At 48.0% G+C, this 19,699-nt stretch overlaps 1 long non-coding RNA gene across 1 annotated transcript in view; it reads left to right on the forward strand.

Annotated features, from left to right (window-relative positions):
• The first annotated feature begins 3,443 nt into the window (after positions 1-3,443).
• Positions 3,444-19,699, forward strand: part of LOC102384691 — a 28,381-nt gene continuing 12,125 nt past the window's right edge. Inside the window, exons 1-3 of the long non-coding RNA XR_323920.2 lie at positions 3,444-3,782; positions 5,950-6,131; positions 6,613-6,757. This is a non-coding gene — a long non-coding RNA (uncharacterized LOC102384691). The remainder of the gene's footprint in view (positions 3,783-5,949; positions 6,132-6,612; positions 6,758-19,699) is intronic.

The following is a 19,699-nucleotide window of genomic DNA, read 5'->3' on the forward strand; positions in this document are numbered from 1 at the left end:
CTTCATTTCTTTTTAACATGCAAACTCCCAAACTTTTGTAAATGTTGGGCTTCCCTGGCAGAAATTTCTGTTTTGATGAAGAAGCCAGTTTCCGATGAAGAAAATAATCAGATTAACATTTTCCACCAGCTCACATTTTTGGTTTTTTTAAAAGTGGGTGGGCTGGGTTGAAGAGGCTGTCATACTTATCTGGATGCTGCTGTGATGGATACAAAACAATAGAGTTGGAGGGCCCAATTCTGTGATTTCTTGTTCATTCTAGCAATCCTTAGCAGACTAGTAGCCCTGTTAACTTGAATTTGACTACTGGGACATATAAGGATTTACTTACAAAGGAAGGGGTGGGAGGGTGAATTAGTGGTCAAGGCACTGGTCAGAGATGGAGAAGACCTAGGTGTTATCTTTATTTTGATGCATGCTTCCTGCATGACCTTGGGCAAGTCACTCGAGGCAGCATTTTCAACAGTGACATCTAGTTTTGGGTGCCTCATTTTTGGATGGCTGACCTGAGACTTCTGATTTTGAAGAGGCCCGAGCACCTCCTGCTCTTGTTGCTTGACATTTTGGGGATGCAGCAGTTCTGAAAATTGGGCTTGAGTATCCTAAACCAAATCCTCTGATAGCAGACACCACTGGAAGGTTAACACGTGTGCTTAACTTTACTCCTGTGAGCTGTCCCTTTGATTTTACTGGGGCTAACTGCAGCAGCAAGGCTGAGCATGTGCATAAGTGTTCACTGGAGTGGAGCTTTCAGCCTTAATTTCTCTCTGCTTCAGTTACACAACTGCAAAATGGGGATGCTAAAATATCCCTGCCTCATAGGGATGTTGTGGGGATAAACTCATTAGCGTGTGGGTTTTTTTTTTTTGTGAGACACTCAGACACTCCATAGAAAAGACTCTAGGTATTATTTTGGAGCGGGTATTTCATAAAAGTTAAAGCCCACGCTGCATTATGGAGGTAAATAATACAATTAAAAAGAAACCATAGCAGAGGGAGAAAGAAGCTGAGAGGCAGGCAGTGGGGGGAGCATACATAGCCTTTCATCTGAGATTAGAAAATAGATGGGGAGTTGATGTGGTGAAGAGATAAAAGAAGGCTGGTCTAGAGGGCAAGTGCTTCAAAGAAGGCTCTTGCACCAAAGAACAGCAAATTTGTATAGCTCAGTCAACGAATGTGGGACCATAGACCTTGATTCAGGCTGCGATTCAAGCAGCTTCATCTGTTTCCAGTGATTTCCAAGGGTCCTCCCAGGTGTTGAAAATGAGGTGTGGGCTTAAGAGCTTTGCTGAGTCTGGGAGTTACAGAACAAGGGAGAGGGCTGCTTTTTCACACTTTCATGTTGGTTTGAGTAGGAACCCAAGCCCCAGAATCTGAAGAATATGGGCCTGCTCCTTATCCTGTTCAAATACCCACAAATTATTGGGAGTGTAAGGGCTGTTATTTGGGATCGCTCTTGTGAAAGGAAGGGGAGAAAGAGAGGAGGCTGATGCAAAACCCACAGACATTGGTGAGCTTTGGATCAGACTGTGGAAGAGCAAAAGGAAAGGTAGGGATGTGGAGGGAGCGTGAATGAACTCCTACAGAATCAGTACAGGAGACAAACAGAGACTCCCAGTGCAAAAACAGTAGCAGTGCCTCAAAATGCAATAATAGCAGATCTAATCCAATCCATGCACAGCAAAGTGATTTCTGCTACAATACAAGAACAAACATTACTTACATGTGCAATAAACAGTAATCAGGAGTAGTTTGTAGGATGCGTTACGGAAACATCCCATACAATCTGTTCAGCGCTGTTCTTTTTAATTTTCACAGCCAGGTGTGCAAAAGTTTTTTTTTTTTGATTTTTTTTTTAAAGGTAGGCACACAAGGTTCATTCTGCTTGGAAAACGTGTTGGGAGATTTGTGACACAGAAGGTGAAGCAGACTCCGGTCCTCCTAGTTAGTCTTTCTGGGCTTTGTATCTGGCTGCCAGCTGTGGTGTTACAATTTTATCACAAAAAAAAAGAAAAACTATACATAGATTTGTCCATGCCTGGATTTCTTCTGTTAGCATCATTGTTAGTTGGGGAAGGGGTTTGCCCTGGAGTTCCTTATAGGAATTCACTTGCATAGAAATGAAACACCCAGTGTTTTGCCTCCCTTTGGTGGTGTGGATTGTTTAATGGTCCCTTCTCCAAATGATGCTTAATAGTTGACACTTGTAAACTCCCTGAGGCCCTTTAGTTTTCTGTGACAGGTCTTTCCTCTGGATCCTGATGGTATCTCCACCAAGATGGCTACAACAAAGCAACCTCTTGTTTTTGTAATGCGACTTAACCTAATTTGAATTTCTTCACATGGGTGCAGGGTATGGATACTTCCCTACCATAAAAATTCCCCAAAGCCCACAGGCCTTGAGGTATTTCTTCCTTATTGCTAATTTTGCAGCTGTCCGTTACTCAGGGCCAAAAATCTAAGACGGCAGAACCCATTTTGACGTTTAAGTGGCATTTCAATTTTAAAATGCTCTTTTTAGTCAACTGAAAATGTATTGAATTATCAAGGCTGCATTACTTCTCAGAGAATGAGAGTATGTGTTTCTCTTATTTACATTTTGCTGGATGCCCCTGATTTTCTGTAAAGAGCTAAAGTGGGATTGAACAGACTCCGAGGAGGTAGGTTAAAGGACAGAACTTGATAGAAAAAAAATGTGTGCAACTGTCCAAGATATTGTTGTGGACTTTTTTTTGGTATGAAAAATGTTAACAAAAAGGTATTTTTATCCCCCTTTTGTTTGGATGATACCCTTTCCAGTAGAGTTTTAACCCAAGCATTGGTCTAGTTCAAGAAGCCCTGAAAATGAAGTAGACTGGTCTTTTTTTTTTTCAGTGCTTTGAAAACAAATAGGCCAAAGAGGAAAAGTGGTTACTGCTCTTTCCGTTTCAGTGCTCTTTGGCCTCAGCCTGGCAAACACGTAGGCACAGGTTTGTCTTTTAAGCATGCGAATGCTGTTCAAGTGCTTAAAGTTAAGTCTGTGCTTGTAGTTTGCAGGAGTGTGGCCTCAGCTTTTAAGGTAAGAAAACTGGTTGGACATGTGCAATCGCGAATATGGCCCATTTATTCTGATATTAGTTAGTCGGGTATTTTTTTCAGCAGCTAAATTAGAGCCAGGTGTGTCTGTCCTGAGAGGCTCTAAAGCTCCAGTCCTCCAGGCTGTTACCCTCTGGAATAATTGTGGCCCCAAAGCACTTGAGAAGGTGTTTAACTTTCCAATACCAGTGGGAGTCCATCCCCCTTTCAGCAAGGTGCTGCATGTGTTGACCCTTTACTGACAGCACCTGGAGATAACTGCCGTAGGAGCTCCTGGGCATTTCAGCAGTTCGGTTCAGAGGGGTGGTGTGAGTAGAAGGGACCAGGTGTCTGAATCGGCTCTCCAGAGCAGGAGCTAAGGCTAGTGCCTGCTCTGAGGAGACTTGGTTGAAGAGGGGCTGGAGCAGAGTTGGGGCACCAGGAAAAGCTCCTGGGAATGAGCAGACCAAGACGGGCTTGACTCCAGGGCTGACTGTTGCTTGGGGGTCTGGTGTTGGGGTTTCCTTCGAGGCCAGCTACCAAGAAAAGCCTAGGAGCTGGCAGAAGGTGGGAGACCTGAGGAAGCTCCCTGTTCCCAAGGGAGCATGAAGGACTCCACGGCCTCTTTGGACCCCATGTTCTCACCCCTCCTCCTTTGGCCAAATCGTTGCTGGGCTCGAACTCATCAGATGTTGGATAGCTGGGAGGGAAGGGGTGATGCCAGAGAGGTAAGAGTCAGCTCTGTGTTTGAGCAAGGAGGCCAGCACCTCGTGCTACCCATGTGCACTGCTATTTGCATGGAGTTACTCACACATGTGCTCATGGTGCCAGGATTGAAATGCATTAGTTCGGCACACTTGCTGTTACTGGGGTGTTCCTCAGGGAGCATCTGTCTTTCCGAGGGATTATAGCACTTGTGTTGGGCCTTAGCCCTATGCTGGTGCAGCCCTGCAAGGGTTTTTCACTAGACCCATACGAAATGTTTGGCAAAGTCTGGGGGTTGGGAGGTTGTCATTTGGGTTCTTCTGTAGCCTGGTGGGGGAAGAGAGGCCTCCCACAGGGAGCTCGAAGGAGAACAAGGCATTTGGCATAGTCTGTGGGGGAAAGTCCTGTTCATATGGCTATGCAGTGACAGCTGGGTGATGTTCGTTAGCCTGTAGAAGGCCCTTCCAAGTGCTGCTGTCTCCCTTGTGCCCAACTGGGGATGACTGGTGGGCAGCATGGTGGTGGCTGAGGGGTTCCAGACTTGCCCAGATCACAATAAAGGTAGGAGGGGGCAATGTTTCTGTCCTGCAGCATTGCTGCTTTGGGTAGGTAGTGGAGGGGCAGTGGATTCTGTGCCCTCTCCAATCCCTAGGGCATTCCCTATGCAGAACCCCAGGAACTGAGCTTCATGCATCCAAGTATGACCTGGACCCATGGGCCCAATCCTGCATTCATTGCACACTGGTATCTTCTTGGGAGAATGCAGGGTCAGGTTCCCTTAGCGAGTGATGCGACGCTAGGAAATGAACAGTGTTTTGCTTCCTATCAACTTCCTATCTGGGACTTGCCTCGTTATCAACACATACCACTGCTGTGAAAGCTTCAATCTCTTGCAGGGGACGGAGTGAGCAGGAGGGTAACTTGGCTGTGTGTAGCCTTCTAGATTTGTGTGTTGCACGCTTAACTGGAAGGGGCAGCTCCCTCTGAATTCACCCGCACCGTAGGAAAATGAACCTGTAACTGGAACAACGGCAGCGTCTTGCTTGTTTGGTTTCTTTTTTCTTTTTTTTGCTCCTGTTACTCATGGTTTAATGTGAAAGAGAAGGGGATCATGCCTCCAGCTCAGTGGAGTGTGACAGCTAAAAATGCGCGTGTGTGGCTTTGGGGGAACACTTGTGTTTTGGAAGCACCTTTGGTTTTATTTTGTGTTTGGTAACTGTAGGTAAAACAAGCCTTGCGCTGCAGTCAGTTGCTAGTCAGACTGCACAAAAGCTGCTAATTGTCACTCGCCACCTGCACAGACAGACTTCCAAATCAAAGGAGCCGAAAGGCTAGTTAAGCTTCCCGTTCCCTCTCCCCATGGGCTGCAGAGGCAGGTGAGGTCTGCTGAGGCATGCTCATTAAATGTCTCGAGGCGCAGAGAGGATGTCTGGGTGCTGGCAAGTGGGCTTTCCCAGTGAGGGGGTTGTTTGACTACAGGGGTTGCTTTCTCTGGCTAGGCTGACAACCTGGGTGTGTTGATCTGCAGAGCTTGGTGGAAGGCTTGTTCCTGTGCCTGAAATTGGGAGTGGGAAGGAGGTGGAGATGTTGCTAGTAGCTGGAAGTCTTTAATTACTGTATAGTCAGGCTTTGTGGGGGCTTGGGGATGAAATTCCCCATGGCCCTCTGGGCAGGGCATCCTGCAGCATTAGGGCTATAAAGTCTGAATGCAGTTGTACCTTAGGGTTTGGGGCACTGGGTTCATATAGATAAAGACCATCTCCCCAGGCCTTGTGTTTATGCTGATTTAAAATGGAGCTCTGCAGACCCCCGTTTCACTGCACGCAAGGGGTGCCTTTTCTTTTCCTTTGTGTGTCCACTCCCTGGCCTTGCACGGCAGGACTGTGCTGGCTCAGCTGAACAGCCTGCCTTCCAAAGCCTCCACCGTGAAGGGTGAAATTCGCCCAAGGAAATGAAGGATGGGGACAAGACTTTCTCTGTCTTCTAAGGAGCATAGAGTTGAGATGATTCTGGCTAGCAGTGCATGCTTGGAACTGCTTGGTGTGCAAGGGAGATCTTGGTATGGACAAATCCTCTTGGATAACATGAAGCTGCTCAATTCTTTCGACCTTTCTGCTGACCCCGGGTTGCCTGCCTCTGCTCCTCTCGCTCATTTACTTCACTGAACCTTGCTCTGCTTGCCTTCCTCAGGTGCCAAGTCCAGGAAAACAAGAGAAGCACTCTGTAGAAAGGTGTTGTTCGCTCTGGTGCAGGGAAGAGAGCTGGTGATCTGGCAGGGAAGATTGCCCTACCTCCGGATACCACTCCCTTGTGGAGGTTGCTTCACATCCGTGACCAAGCCCAGAGGCAGCTGAGTGTCAGTGATGGGCAAAGTAAGCCCCGTTCTCCCCCTTTACCTACCTAATAGGAATATTTTGGGGGCTTAATGTTTATAAGGGAGCACTGGATCCTTGAGTGGAAGGCACTGCTCACTCCAGCCCTTCTGTGGGGGCATGTGACATTCAAGCAGTGTGCTGTTACGATGTTCCTCTGGAGTGCTTGAGAGGAGAGGCTTTCTCAACTTATCGCCTGTATATATTTCCATCTCAGAGATGGGAGACACTATCTGTCATAATGTCCTATGTTGGCCCAAAGTTAATGGGTGCATTTGCTTGAGTATGTAAAATGTAATCTAAAGGCTACCGGGGTCCAGGAGTCAGCTGAGCAAATCCTGAGCCTTCTCACAAGTCCAGCTTATCTGGGTGGGAATACTGCATTATCTGACTCCCTGCTCTTTGGCTCTGGGTTTCCAGGCTCTGCGCGACTCCATCTATTCTCTCCCTCTTCTGCTGACTGCAGTAACATTGCTTGCAGGTGACCAGCCAGGAAAGCATGGGTGGGCCAAATCCTGAAGTTTCTACTGATCTGGAGTGCATCCATCGCTGGGAGACCAGCATAAAGACTAGGCTGTCCTTGTCTTTCCACTGCTCTGTGGCTGAGAGGCTCACTGTCACTGAAGGTATGATTGCCACGTGGGTAAATGTTTTAATTTTATTTTTGGATAATAGTGCAGTCAAGTGAACAGGGGCTGGGAAGCACAGTTTGGATAGGTGGGAGGCTTTGCTTTCCTGGGTGACAGGCAGGGGAGTGGGAAGGGGTGGGTAATGTTTTCAAGTTTTGGGGAGCTGTTCAGGGCATCTCTTGCCTCATATCCTGGAGGTTGTCTTAATTTTCATTGTAAGCCAACCCCCCTACCTCACCAGAAGGCAGTGTGTAAGTCTAATGAATAAAATCAAACTGAGCAGTAACACTGGCTTCAGTGCAGGCTGTACGAGGCTGCTCAGGACCCTGGGCATTCAGGGCATGGATATCAGCTGCCCATCATAAGTCAAGCTGACAGATCTGTCTACTGGTGCCATACTGGCAGAGCTACCTGGCAGCGTAGCTGCAGCCCAAGTTTTGGTTTCATAATGTGGGGAAGAATAGGATCCTTTTATTTTTGCTTGGACTGCTGGTGCTCCTTGCAGTCTGTCCCACACCATGACAGCTCCCATGCAGATTTTTTTTCCTTCCAAAGCACAAAATGACTTCAGTTTGTTTGAGTGGGTGAAACCAGCTGTGTAAACAATGCACCAAATGGAACTGGCCCTCAAGCACTGCACTAAGTCCAAGGGAAGGGATTTCACAGCAGCCAGGATGTGCTTTGGCCCCATGATTCAATCTGGGGGGATGGTGGATTTGGAGATCTGCTTTAGCTCAGGCTGTCATTGGGAACATTACTTACCTGTGCTGCTCAGTCTCTACCCCAAAAAACAGAGATGATGTTTGCCCTCCTCCTCAAAGTGCTTTGAGATTGTTGGGTGAAAGAGGATGCTGAACTAAGAATTTTTAAGGCTTATAAACCTTGGTCATTTTCTGGACGTCTGAACATAGGGGCTTAATGGGAAATGTAACACTAGCCACAAAGTGGCTAATTCTCTTTTTTTTTTTTTTTTTAGTGCACATATTGCTTTAAAATAGGGGCTGGACTCTGGGTGCCATTTTTGATGCTGCCACTGTCTTGCTGCATGATTTTGGGATGGTCTCCCAACCCCGTGCCTCTGGTTCATGTCTGTAGAGTGAACCGAACTTGACTTCCTTTAGGTTTAACTCTCAAATAGTCCAAGCTTATTTGGGTATACACATAATAAGGCTCCCTGGACTTATTGAATTGCTCTTTGGATGTAGAAGTCCACCTCTGCAGAACTCAGTGCAGGATCCAGGACTTCAAAGATCCTCAGGTGAGAGATGCTGGAGAGGCCTGGATCTCCAAATGCAAGGAGACTTCCATTGTCTGAAGCAGTTCAGAAGTGCAAGAGGTCAGGCAATGATGGTGAAAAGGAAGAGGTGCTGGATTGCACCGCTCCGTCACATAAGGAATGTGCCCCCTGCCATGGCTAACGGAGAGGTTGCAGTGGCATTGTTAACCACAAGAGCACAGTCAGCATCTCCTTGATCTTGTTTACACTCCGGGTAGCTAATATAATAATTAATATACTAGCTCCACATGTGGCTGTCCTGTTGGAGTTTGGAAAGAGCAGGGCTTATACTGGCTGCAGGGTGGATTCTTCTCCTAGTCCCTGGTCTGTGGTGTTTATTCCCTGTAGGATACAAATCATTTTTGCTTGGGCATAGTAATTCAGAACTTTAATCCTCCAGTATAAAGGTTACACTGGGAGGGAGGGGCAGGGAGGAACTGCAATATTTTAGTTAACACCCATGAAAGCTATAAACCTGTTTCAGAGAGGTGGGAATCTGTCTAACCCATTATAAATGTTCTTGTAGTAATTTCTTTTGGAAGTGCTATCCTTTGTGTCTTCACAACAACGGCAAATAGTGCCAGGATGCTTCATGTGCCTGTGTGTCATTTCCCGTGTTTGGGGGAGGCAGCCTCTTTCTTACTTGAGTAACCTTCTGCTCTCCCCGGAGCCAGTGTGACACTTATGCTACAGGATTGGACCCAGAACACCACTTTCTGCATTTTTGTGGAGGCTCTGGCAGCAGTCAGCCTATTCATTTAAACCATTTCTTTTTGGATACATTTTAGCCAAGCTCGAAGTGTTGCTAATGGTGGCATCCCTTTACTTGCCAGCTTTAAAAGGGTTAAAAGTCATATTTGGTCCTATCCCTGCCTCCCGAATTTACCACCCACCTCTCATGGGGCTCCAGTAGCATCTCTCTACTTGTTTAAATGTTTCATTCCCTGCTGCTGTGTGAAAGACCTGCATGAGCAGCAGTAGAGCCAGGCCTGCCGGCACGTGCAGGTGACTTGCTGTAGGCATGTGCAGCCCCGCTGACCTCGTGAGAGCAGGAGTCCGGTGCCATAGACTGATCCTGCACTTCGGCCCAACAGCATCGCGGGCTCTGCACAAAGCACCGTGTGCAGCTGATGGCAAACGCACCGGAGGAGCAGAAACAGGTTTGTCTGAGCAGCAGGGAAAACGTGTCCAGCCAGAATTGAATTGGCAATATCTTTCTTAACTCTAAACACTAAAATCCAGTTACCTTTTTCACAGTTTTGAGAACCGTGGTCTGAGAAACTGACCTGTTCTTTGGAGCAACCTTATTTCTGACGTAGCGCCACTCATTGACGGACTTGCACCAGGGAGGAATGCTGTCCCCTAATCTTTCTGTAATTACAAGCAAGGATTAGTTTATGTTAAACTGCAGTTTCTCTTTAAGCCTCAAAATGCCCCAGGCTTGGTAAACACCCAGTTACTTAACAGTGGAGGAAACTGAGGTACAGGTGTTAGAGTTTGCAATTCTGTGTGTGTGTGGAGGCAATCTGGCCACTGTAGACCTGGTGCTTCAATTGGGACAGCTTTCAGTAGGCGCTGAAACCTGTGGGTTATTGTTACCTCTGAAAATTAGACTTGGATTGTTGCAAGACGGTGCTTAAAATTAGTGAATGTTTGGCTGGAGAAATCTGAATGAGCGTTAAGCAGTAGTAACTGGGCTGGGAATAGGACTTAAGAGCCCTGGGCAAAGTTACCTGTCCTGTCTTATATGGGATGCTGAACCTGGCCCCTTAACGCTATCTATCCCCTGACCTGAGACAGGGCAGGTGGGGAAGCTGGGATAATGATTGGCAGGACAACTTTTGAAAAACATTTGAGCTTCTGGAAAGTTGCCCTTATCTCTGGAATGGACATAGAGTGATTATTCCTTGGTGTTACTCCTTTCTTTTGCCAAAGCCTGTGGGAATGGCATGAGGATGAGGTTCCCCGGGGGAAGAAAGGGTTTTTGGGTTTGGTTTTTGTTTTGTTTTTTAAATCTCCTACACCTTGGGGGCCCTCTGCCCCTTGCAGCCCTGCTTACACTGGCCAGAGGGAGGAAGGGACTGGCTGAACCATTCATCAGGCAGTGTGGCATAATGGATAGGGTGCCTTGGACTAGTGTGTGGAGACCTGGATATAGTCCAAGCTCTGCCAATGATCTGCTGTGATCCTTGGAAAACCACTATGAAGTGTGATTGCAATTCCAATTGCAACAGTGACTTGGGCTGGGCCCACATCACAAGCTCCTGTAAACTATCAAGTTGGTGGCTCTTTGGTCATCACCAGCATTATGTTTTAAACTTGTAGAACTGGAGTCTGTCTTCTCCAGGTAGATGCTGGTGCGACCCAGTTAGGACAGAGGGAGGGAACCACCAAAGAAGAGGCACTGCATTAACGTAATCATGAAGGTCTAGTAGCTGCAGCTTCCCTGGTGTGGACCTTGTTGCTTAGCCTAAGGAAATGGAGGTATCTGCATTGATCTAGTGGTTGTGTACCGCTCAGTGGATCCTGCTCACAATCTTGGGGCTGGTTTCAGTCTTGAGGATCATGTCCCTTTTCCCTTCACCCTTGGAGGGCACTGACTTTGCTAGTTACCACACTTGGCTGCACGCTTCAAACTGGCCGTTGTGTTTGGATGATTCCTCTGCCAGGAAGTGCACGCGAGTTACTGTGGGCTTCCCTGATGCTCTCTTTGCATTGCCAAGTATCTGCAACTCAAATTGGAGCTGGTTTTTAGGACACAGGGTCCTAAACTGAGGGTTCAGAGACCAGCTAGGGGCAACTGCTGAGTCTTCTTGTCTGTGAAATGGGCATAATGCTTCATTGTCCCACCAGGCGTGGTGAGGCCCAGTGCATTATTTGTGAAGCACTTTGAAAAACCTTCACAGGGACCTGCCCCCCACAAGTGCACATGCTGACTGTATCTAAATTCCTGATGCTATCAGCATGTGCCATGCAAACACCTGGAACGGGTGTCTGCATGCTGCTTGTCTTGCCCACTGTGCCGTTGTCTGAAACTTGCTTTCCCATATGTCAAAGCCACAGGCAGGTAGCAGAACCTGGCATCAATCATCCTGTAGCAATGCCCACATCAAAGGGATGTAAAGCAGTGAGCGCAGCTGCAAGAAACCATTGAGACTTGTATCACGTGGATGCAGTTTTTTTTTTCTTCTAGCAAAGTTTTTTTTTTTTCTTTCTTCTTTTTAAATGTAGAAGGGAACTCTTGTGCTTGTTAGGGGTTACTCCAGGCGTAGCTTTGGACCCGTGGCCTTCCTCTTCTGTTTGGTTCTTCTACCTGCTGCTATGGCAGCAGGAAAACATTTCTCTTAAAGGCAACAACTATCCTTTCAAAGATTCGTGTTGGCTGGATCGGATATACATAAGTTTGATGTCACTGAAAATTAATTGTAAGACTCCTTGCAGCTTGTCTCTGGAAAGGGTTTCATTTTAATAAAGCAGTTGGATTCAAGCCGTGGTAAACTGGGAGATGGGAGTCTTTGAACTGCTTTTTAAGATAGTGGTGCAGTCCATCTGGATGACACCAGTGTTTGCAGAGTCTCCAGATTTTTTTTCTCCTTGGAACACCAAAGACTTGTCTGTAGTGATACTTGGGTTAGGGCCCTCGGCATCTGTTTGAAGAGTCATTTCACAAATGGTTAAATGAACTTTAAGTCCCTGTTAACTGGTAGTTGAGTTCTGCAGGATTCATAGAGCAAGCAAAACTTTGAGCAACCAAAAGTGGGCAACTGACTGGAGAATGCAAAGAAAAGCAGAATGGACATCTATGTCCACAGAGCAGTGTCAGTGAGTTATCTTGGTGTAAGCCCAGGATGTGACCAGCACTGGGGACCGATTGTAAATTAAGTGCATACTAAAGGGCAACATAGTTCAACAAATATTTAAGGCAAGATTATTGTTGGGAGTGTTTTAGTAGAGCAAGACAAGGAGCTAGGATTGCTGACTTCTCTTTCTGGCTAAGCAGCCATTATGATCTGTAGCCTGATGAATACAGCCACACTTTCAGAAGTGATCACTGAGGTGGGGAGCTTTTGTTTCTAGTTGACTGGGTGGAGACTGCACGGGTCTCACTTTTGAAGGGTCTGTTTGCTAATCACTTCCACTGGTCAGAAGTGCTGAATGTGCACGACTCTGAAAACCAGACCCAACCAGGGTCAAGCTGGGCATCCAAGAACCTGCCCCATTCTCCAGCTGTGTAGTGAGGATAGTAGCAGCACATCCTTTTCTGATTGCACACTAGTTAAATGCTCCAAGGGCTTTGCCCTGCCTCTGAAAGGCTCTGTACTACTTCAAAGTGTTGTTGTAAAACTCCCATCAGACTTGAAAAGTTGCTGCATGTACCTGGGTGTCAAACACAGATCTATAACTGTACATCATACCACAATGTGGGAGGATCACACTCTTCCTTAGCCCTGGGGCTTTGTTTGGCTGGGTGTTAAGAGCCAGGTTCCACCAGCATTGCTTGCATGGATTGCACCCAGCTCTGCAGAGCCCTGTTGGGTTTTTTTTTGTGTGTGTGTGTGTGTGTTTTTTTTTGGAGCCAACGCGCCTTAAAAAAACCCAGTAAAGCTTGGAGATGGTGACCTGAAAGCTAAAAGGGAGTGTTTTCCCCCCATCCCCTCTGTAGTCTTTCTGGACCTCTGGCACTCAGCTGTCGGGGAAAGCTCAACTCTTAGATAATTCTGAAATTCTCACCCTAAAGGAAACAGCTCGGGGATGCTAATATTTGGAGGATGAGGGTGCAGGGCTCTTTGTTGGGTGTCTCGGCAGATAAGCTGAGGACTGCAATCCTTTTGCCTCTAGAAAGTTTTTTCCAGTTCCATTGGAGAAAGCAGGGTTAGATGTAGGGGGAGAGTCTCTGAAGATAAATGGAGAGTGCTGAGCTGGTACTTCTCATCAGCATGGAGTTTACTTGGGCTAATTCTTTCACCCCAGCAACTCCAGGATACTCTTGCCTTCCTGTCTGTACAGATGGGCTTTTCAAACCGGGAAGTGGTATAACTGCCACAGATCAGAGGAGTTGGATGCTGGAGCATGTCTCTCGCAGAAAAGCGTCCTTCCCCCTCCTTTCCATAAACCTGGTCACACAATCTAATGATGTCTTGTGGCTTGACTAACCACTTCTGCACTCCTTTGGCTTTTGCAATTGAGAGCATAGACAGATGTACCAATTGTATCACTAGTGAAGTATACTGACACAAGCTGTTATGATGCAACTGCTACATCTGCACACTTAGGTAGTGACAGGAGTAGGACACAATGCAATTTTAACCCTTTTTAACCCTCAGGATAAAAAAAATGGTGGTGTTTTTTGGTTTTGTTTTTTTTTTAGTGAAGATGTATCGCTATAGGGGCACCCAAGTGTAACAGTTGCATTGTAACAGTGGTTGAGCTGTCCCTTTTCAAAATGATTAAAATGTAAATTTGTCCATAGTCTGAGCCTGTAATGAGATATGCAGGTGGAGCAGGCTGTAGAGGTTGGTCCTGACTTAAAATGGGCAGCTTTAATACTTTCCCAGAAGTGAATGGGTGCAAATGGCTCAGCAGCCACGTTTCCAAAATAAAGCAGGCTTCTCTTTCCTCTGAGTCTGATTCCAGTGTGCTAACCCCTGGACAAGATGGTCTTCCTGTCTTCATTGTATGAAGACTTCAGTATTTAGCAGCGGCCTTTCGAACACAGGTGGGGCCTGTCTTGGGAACAAAAACACCACTGAAATTAGCATGGATTTGATTCCTTTCCTGACGAGTCTCAGCAGAGGTTGATTGAATATTGAGTCTTGAATGCCTTTTTTCATGCCCAGGGTAGCAGGGCAGTGCAGGGGATGCTTTCACTGTTGCTACTTGGGCCATGCCTGTTCTTTGGCTAACGGTGGGACCTCAGCCACCAGTGTTGTCAAGCCAACAATATTTAAAATCTGCCTGTGCTCCCTTGCTTGCAGCAAACTAACTCTATACTTAAAAAGCAGTAGGAACCCAAGCAGCATGTGCTGTCCCTGAGTGTGGCTGCATTCTGCCCTTTCCCCCTTTGCACCCTCAGGAAAACTTTTAGGTAGAGACATTGGTATGTCTGCCCTCCAGAAAGCCAGTTACAGGACTTCTGCCCCTATGAGAGAGAGAGTAGCATGTGTTGCAAATAAATGCTTATACTAGCTAACGGAGTGCCTTAGTATTTCTGAGGTCTTGGGGAACCAAATGAGATGTCATTCCATGTCTCTGCCTAGGGGTCTGCGCACCTCCAGCTTCAGGATCCTAGTGCCACACATACAGCTAGTAATATGAACACCATTCCCTTCCATAAACTTTCCCTTCCCTTTGAAAACCTCAGTCTTTTACTAATGGTAATGAATTTGCATCTGCAATGCTGCAGTGAGGTAACTAATAAAGCTGCCATCTCTGCTTCAGACACTGCCCTGGATTCTGGAGTCAAAACTTGGCCAAGTGCTGTGATGCGTGAGGCTGAACAGGACTATGTAGTCTCATCTCCCACAGGAAAGTTTGCTGCACAGCCTCACGCCCTCCAGTTTGTCTGTGCTGACGGTCTGAGTGAAGCGGGTCTCAACACTTGGCAGAAGCACCATGACTATTCATAATGGAGGCATCTTTTGTCCATCAACCCAAACTTAAAAATGATCCTAATACTTATGAGGAATCATGGACTGATCTTGGAGGCTGCTTATCTGCCTGACCGCTGCAGTGTTGTGGCTGGTGGAGCAAACTTCCCCTGTGCTGCCCTGTGACTAGGATTTAGTCTTTTCCTGGAGATTAGTGTACATGACATGCAGGGTGCAGATTGGGCACTGGAATAATTGCAGTATTCCACATGGAGATGAGTGGCTGCATGTCCATTCATTTCTTTGGCCTCAATGCTGTGATCTGGGCAATGGAGTCTGGTGGCTTTTACCCTACTTCTGGCAATAGGGAGGAGATGCTGGCTAAAAAACACTAGTGGATCTGAACCTGTGATGTAGCTGCAAACAACTAGCTTTATCTTCTTCCTCCATATTAGCTCAAAATAATAGCATGAAAATGTTTTGTAGGTAGTACTCCAGCTGCATTGGTTACTGGGTGCAAGGCTGGAATTCACAATGAGATATCATGTCACAAGGAGTGGTAAGCCAAAAAACTGCAGTAATTGGTCTCTGACCTGAATACAAGGCCTTGTACCAAAGGAGATCAATGTGCTCTACAAAGACCGAGTTAAGGCTTGTCCCAGTCTGGTCTGCATTATTCTGCTTATGCTGGCATGGGAGGGTGAATGGGGTAAGACTCTGGAAGTAGATGCTAGGTTTCCAGTCAGACCAGTTATGTGACCTTGGACAACCTGTCTCCTATCTCTTTCCCTCCTGTCCCTTGTCTTGCCTTAGGTTGTAATTTCTTTAGGGGGTGGGAGGTGCGCATGCATGCATAGTGCCTTGCACTGCAACAAAAATGACGAGTCAAGGCAAAGCATTTTGCTGGGGACCACACAGCAATTTACTACCGGCTCCCAACATTTAGCCAGAAAAGTATTCCAGCGTCCCCCAGCACTCTCCCCTAAATGCTTGGTGGGCAGCGGGGATGGTGCGTGCTCCAAGGTGGGAGCTGGCAAGCTGCAGCTGAATTTCGGGGTCAGGGTAGTTATGAATTTCAAAACTCCTCTGACCCTTGGGACGTGGGGGCGCTCGGTCCCTCCCTGCTTGCATTTGAACAACGAAAGATTTTCCCACTCCCTTGTTAGAGAAGGGGAGGCCAAGAAAGGGTTAAGTGCGGGATGCGTGCTGCCGGCAGGATGGAAAGCGCAAGATTTTTGTCCCCGCTGCTCTGCGGGAGCTGGGGAGGCCGTGTCCCTCCAGCGCCCCTTGGCAGGGGTGTCATTTAAAGACTACACTACCCAGCAGGGAGGACGAGTCCCCGGCCCCTGCAGCTGGGCGAGGAGGGAATCCTGGGAGCAGTAGTCCATCCCCTGAACTGGGGTCCCTGCTGTCACTGCGCTGGGGCGGGGGGACCCTGAGGGAATGTACAGACACGGGGAGGAGCCAGGGTGTGCAACCACTTTGTTGTTAAATACCTTAAAGGAACAGCAGCTGTGCCCAAGCCAGCTCCCTATCGCAGCCACGTAACCCGGGATGTGGGCTTTTTAAAGATAAAAATCACTAGTCCTGCCCTTTTGTTGGTAACCAGCTCTGTGATACTTGCAGTAACTGTTTCGGTGCCTCGGCCCACCCAGCCTCACTGCTGGGATCCCGCCGGGCACATGCTGCAGGGCTGCAGCAGAGCTCCCTGGGGTGCAGATCAGGGGAGCCCCTATCCCGTCGCATCCCCCTCCAGAGACCCCGTCTGCTGCATCCTTTTGGCACCTGGAGCGTGTGCGTGCGTGGCGGGGGAGGACTGTGGCTGAAAAGCATGTGCAAGCTTTCAGGCTTCCTTCGGGGGGGGGAAAAAGTGCAGCCGCTGTTTCCTTGCGGGAAGCGTGGGCTTGCTAGTGCTGCGGAATAAATGTCTCTGCTGATGAATGGAGCGGCCCCTGCAGCACTGCAGCTCTCCCGAGCCACTTGGCTACTGTCGGGAGCTACGGGTTCTGCCTCCTAGTATAATTTGGTCTGACCCAGCAGGCTGCGTGCCTACAGTGAAACGCCTAGGATGTCTGGGCCCTAGCATGTGTTCAGCTAGACACCCACATCCAAGCACCGGGGATTGCCTGGCCTGTGTCCAGCCAGTGCCCATGTCGAGGATGCTCACGTGAACCTGTGGAAATGTCGGCATCCAAGCACCCAGCTCTTGGCTGGTAATGCCCAAGCCGACTCACTCGGGTGTGGGCCGCTGGTGTGTGACAGGGCAAATGGGCATGTCAAAGCAGTGGCACCTGGCATGTGTGACCAGCCAGCACCCCAGTGCAGGAACCAAGTGAGCTCTTGGTATGTGACTGGCTTGGCTCCCATGTTAGAGGAACCCAAGCATGTATACCTGGATGTATAATGTGGCTGAACAATCCCTGCCTCTGCAGGGACCAAGCCAGTTACTTTGCTTTTACCAGTGAGGGATGCATCCCATTCCTGCGCACCGAGCAGCTTGGAATCTGGTCCTTGTTCTGGCTGTTTGTCCACTAAACATAGTGCGTAGATTTGGCTTGTTGATGAGGGAGCAAGAGTGACTTGCTGCACAGAAGTGGGTGGAGACCTAACTTGTCTTCTAGGAGTGGACAACAGGCCCCCAAAACCAATCCTGCTAATGGTTTTAAAATAAAACACATCCCTGGCCATTCAAATAAACTTTGGATCGGATTCTCCTAGCCTGATTTAAGTTGCAGCATCTCCAACCTATTTTCTTGGAAGATCGTGTGGGGTAAAATGTTTCTGATAACAGCTGGGGGCAGCACAATAGGACCCTTAAAGAGCAGAGGGCAGATTCCCCACTCCCCCCCCTTGCTCAGGTGGGCAGCAGCCTACTCCCCAAGCAGTACCATTAAAGTCCGCGGGCTTGCACATGGAAGAAAGTGCTGTGAAGTGCAAGAAGAGCATCAGTCTCTGGTCCCTATGTTACAATTTGGAAAATAGCACACAGATTGCAGGGTGGCATAAGGGATTTTGGGGGGCACAGATGTTTGTATTCTAGTGTGCTGATTAGGTAGGATCCGGGATGACTAGGCATGGGACTGTGCCTTGTTGCAGCGAGTGTATAGTCCTGGGGACGTTTAGCACAGCTTCACGTGGGGGTCTCCTGTTCTCGAGGGCCTGCTTCTGGATGGTAGCCACACTGCAGGTAGGAATTGAAGTGACAGACAAATGCATGCAGTCAGTGCAGGTCATGCTTGTAATGAACCTACCGGGATGCCTCAGTGTTAGTATCAGCTGTTGCAGAGTTCATCTGCCCGTGGTGCACACAACTCTGTTCTCTTGGTCAAAGAAGATACTTAGGTCTATGTCATCCATCATAAAGCCCAACTGAAAGGCTAATGGGCAGCAGGATGGCTGGGGTCCATCAGGAGTTGGTCATAAAGTAGGAAAAAAAATAGTTATCAAAGCCTGAAGTACTGTTTTGTGTACCATGGGTTGGGAGTTCTTCATGTAGACATGTGGGGCTCCTTGGCAGGCTTCTTCCCTTTCTGAGACGTGCACAAGCTGGAGTCATGCCCTTAAAGTGCTGGAGCTTAGTGTTTGCTTTGAAGCTCATTGAACTCGATGGAAAGATTCTCTGTGACTTCAGCAGCACTTTGATCCAGTTTGGGGAATGAGAGCAATAGAGAATATTCTCTGTTTTGGTTCCCCATCTGTAAAATATGGCAAAGATCTGCTTTTTCTTCTAGTTAAACTGTAAAGCCTTAACCACAGGGACTTTTTCACTAGACATATGTACAGCACTGAGCACAACTTGGGTGTGATCTGAGTTCTCTAAAGACCACAGCAATATGAAAAAGATGCATTTCATATGTGGACAAGGAATTGAACAGCTTGGTTTGCCAGTGGACTTGGTCCACAAGTGAGTGGGACAGACCTCTTCCCTGAGACCTCCCCTCTCCCTGAAGATCAAACGTCTGTCTCTAGAGCCCTTTGCCCTTCTTTTAGATGGTTGGGGACTAACAACGTTATCATCCCAGCTTTGTGCATGACCCGTAGGGGAAAAACAAGCAGGGTGAACTCCCTTGTTGGTCAGTAGAAATCAACTTGGCATCCTGCTGCTATCCTATTGTTCATCTTTCATGCCATGTGAAGGACACTTGCTTTAGGCAAGCACTTGGCAAAGTTGAGCTGGGACTGCCTTGTGACCTCGGAGCCCAATCTTTAGATATGCAGTCATGAGTCCAAGCAAAGAAGTAAGGAAGGTGTTTGCTGAGACTTTGCCTCATTGAGATTCTCTTTCCCCAGAAGAGGCAGGGTGTCTAGGCACAGACAAGGCTTGCGATGCTGTAAACTGCATTCAGTAGACAGGCCAGTGGACTGGTTCAGACGTGTATCAGTAAAAGGAGAGCTCCAGACACTGGCAGGAGAGTGTAATGCAGTATCTAAGGGCCAGCTTATCTCTGAGCCTTTGGGGGAAGGGAAGGAGAAGTCCCCTTCTCCTGGCAGAGAACACGGTGAGCTGATAAGCATCGAGTTGAAATACTAGACTCCCTGGACCCCCCAAAAAATCCCAATCTGGGAGGACTTAGCCTTTTGTTCTCTAAAAGGAGATAAATGAGTCCCATGCAGCTTATTGCATGTAGTTGCTTTTGCGAGATCCTCTTAGCTCTTTGTAGCCCTCCCAGATCTCATCAGGGTGCGTCCAGCAGAGAGGCTTGAAATGGGCACTTGCCTACAGTGTCTTTGGCCAGGAGCTCCCCACCCTCTGAACCATCCAGCGCTCTTTGCAATTCAACCTGTCCTCTGGAGCTTCCCAATGGATGACAATTTGGAGATTTCTCACCCTGCTTCTGGGAGGGGTCCCCAGCCTCCTGGGGGAGTGCAGTGCAGGGGCTAGCAGGGCCCCCTGCAAGGTCTTTGCCTCTGGGCTTGTTGCTCCTTGCCACTTGCTTTCGTGCTATCCTCTCTGTCCCTCCCTGCCTTTCCTTCCCGCACGCTGGATTCTGCCGTAGCGCATTCAGAAGCAGATCGCACCAGCAGGCACTACCGTGGCTGCCTAATGCAATGTGATAGTTGTGCTGCAGCAGGAGC

The sequence above is a fragment of the Alligator sinensis genome, unplaced genomic scaffold (genome assembly GCF_000455745.1).
Source record: "Alligator sinensis unplaced genomic scaffold, ASM45574v1 scaffold388_2, whole genome shotgun sequence".
NCBI classification, from domain to species: domain Eukaryota; kingdom Metazoa; phylum Chordata; order Crocodylia; family Alligatoridae; genus Alligator; species Alligator sinensis.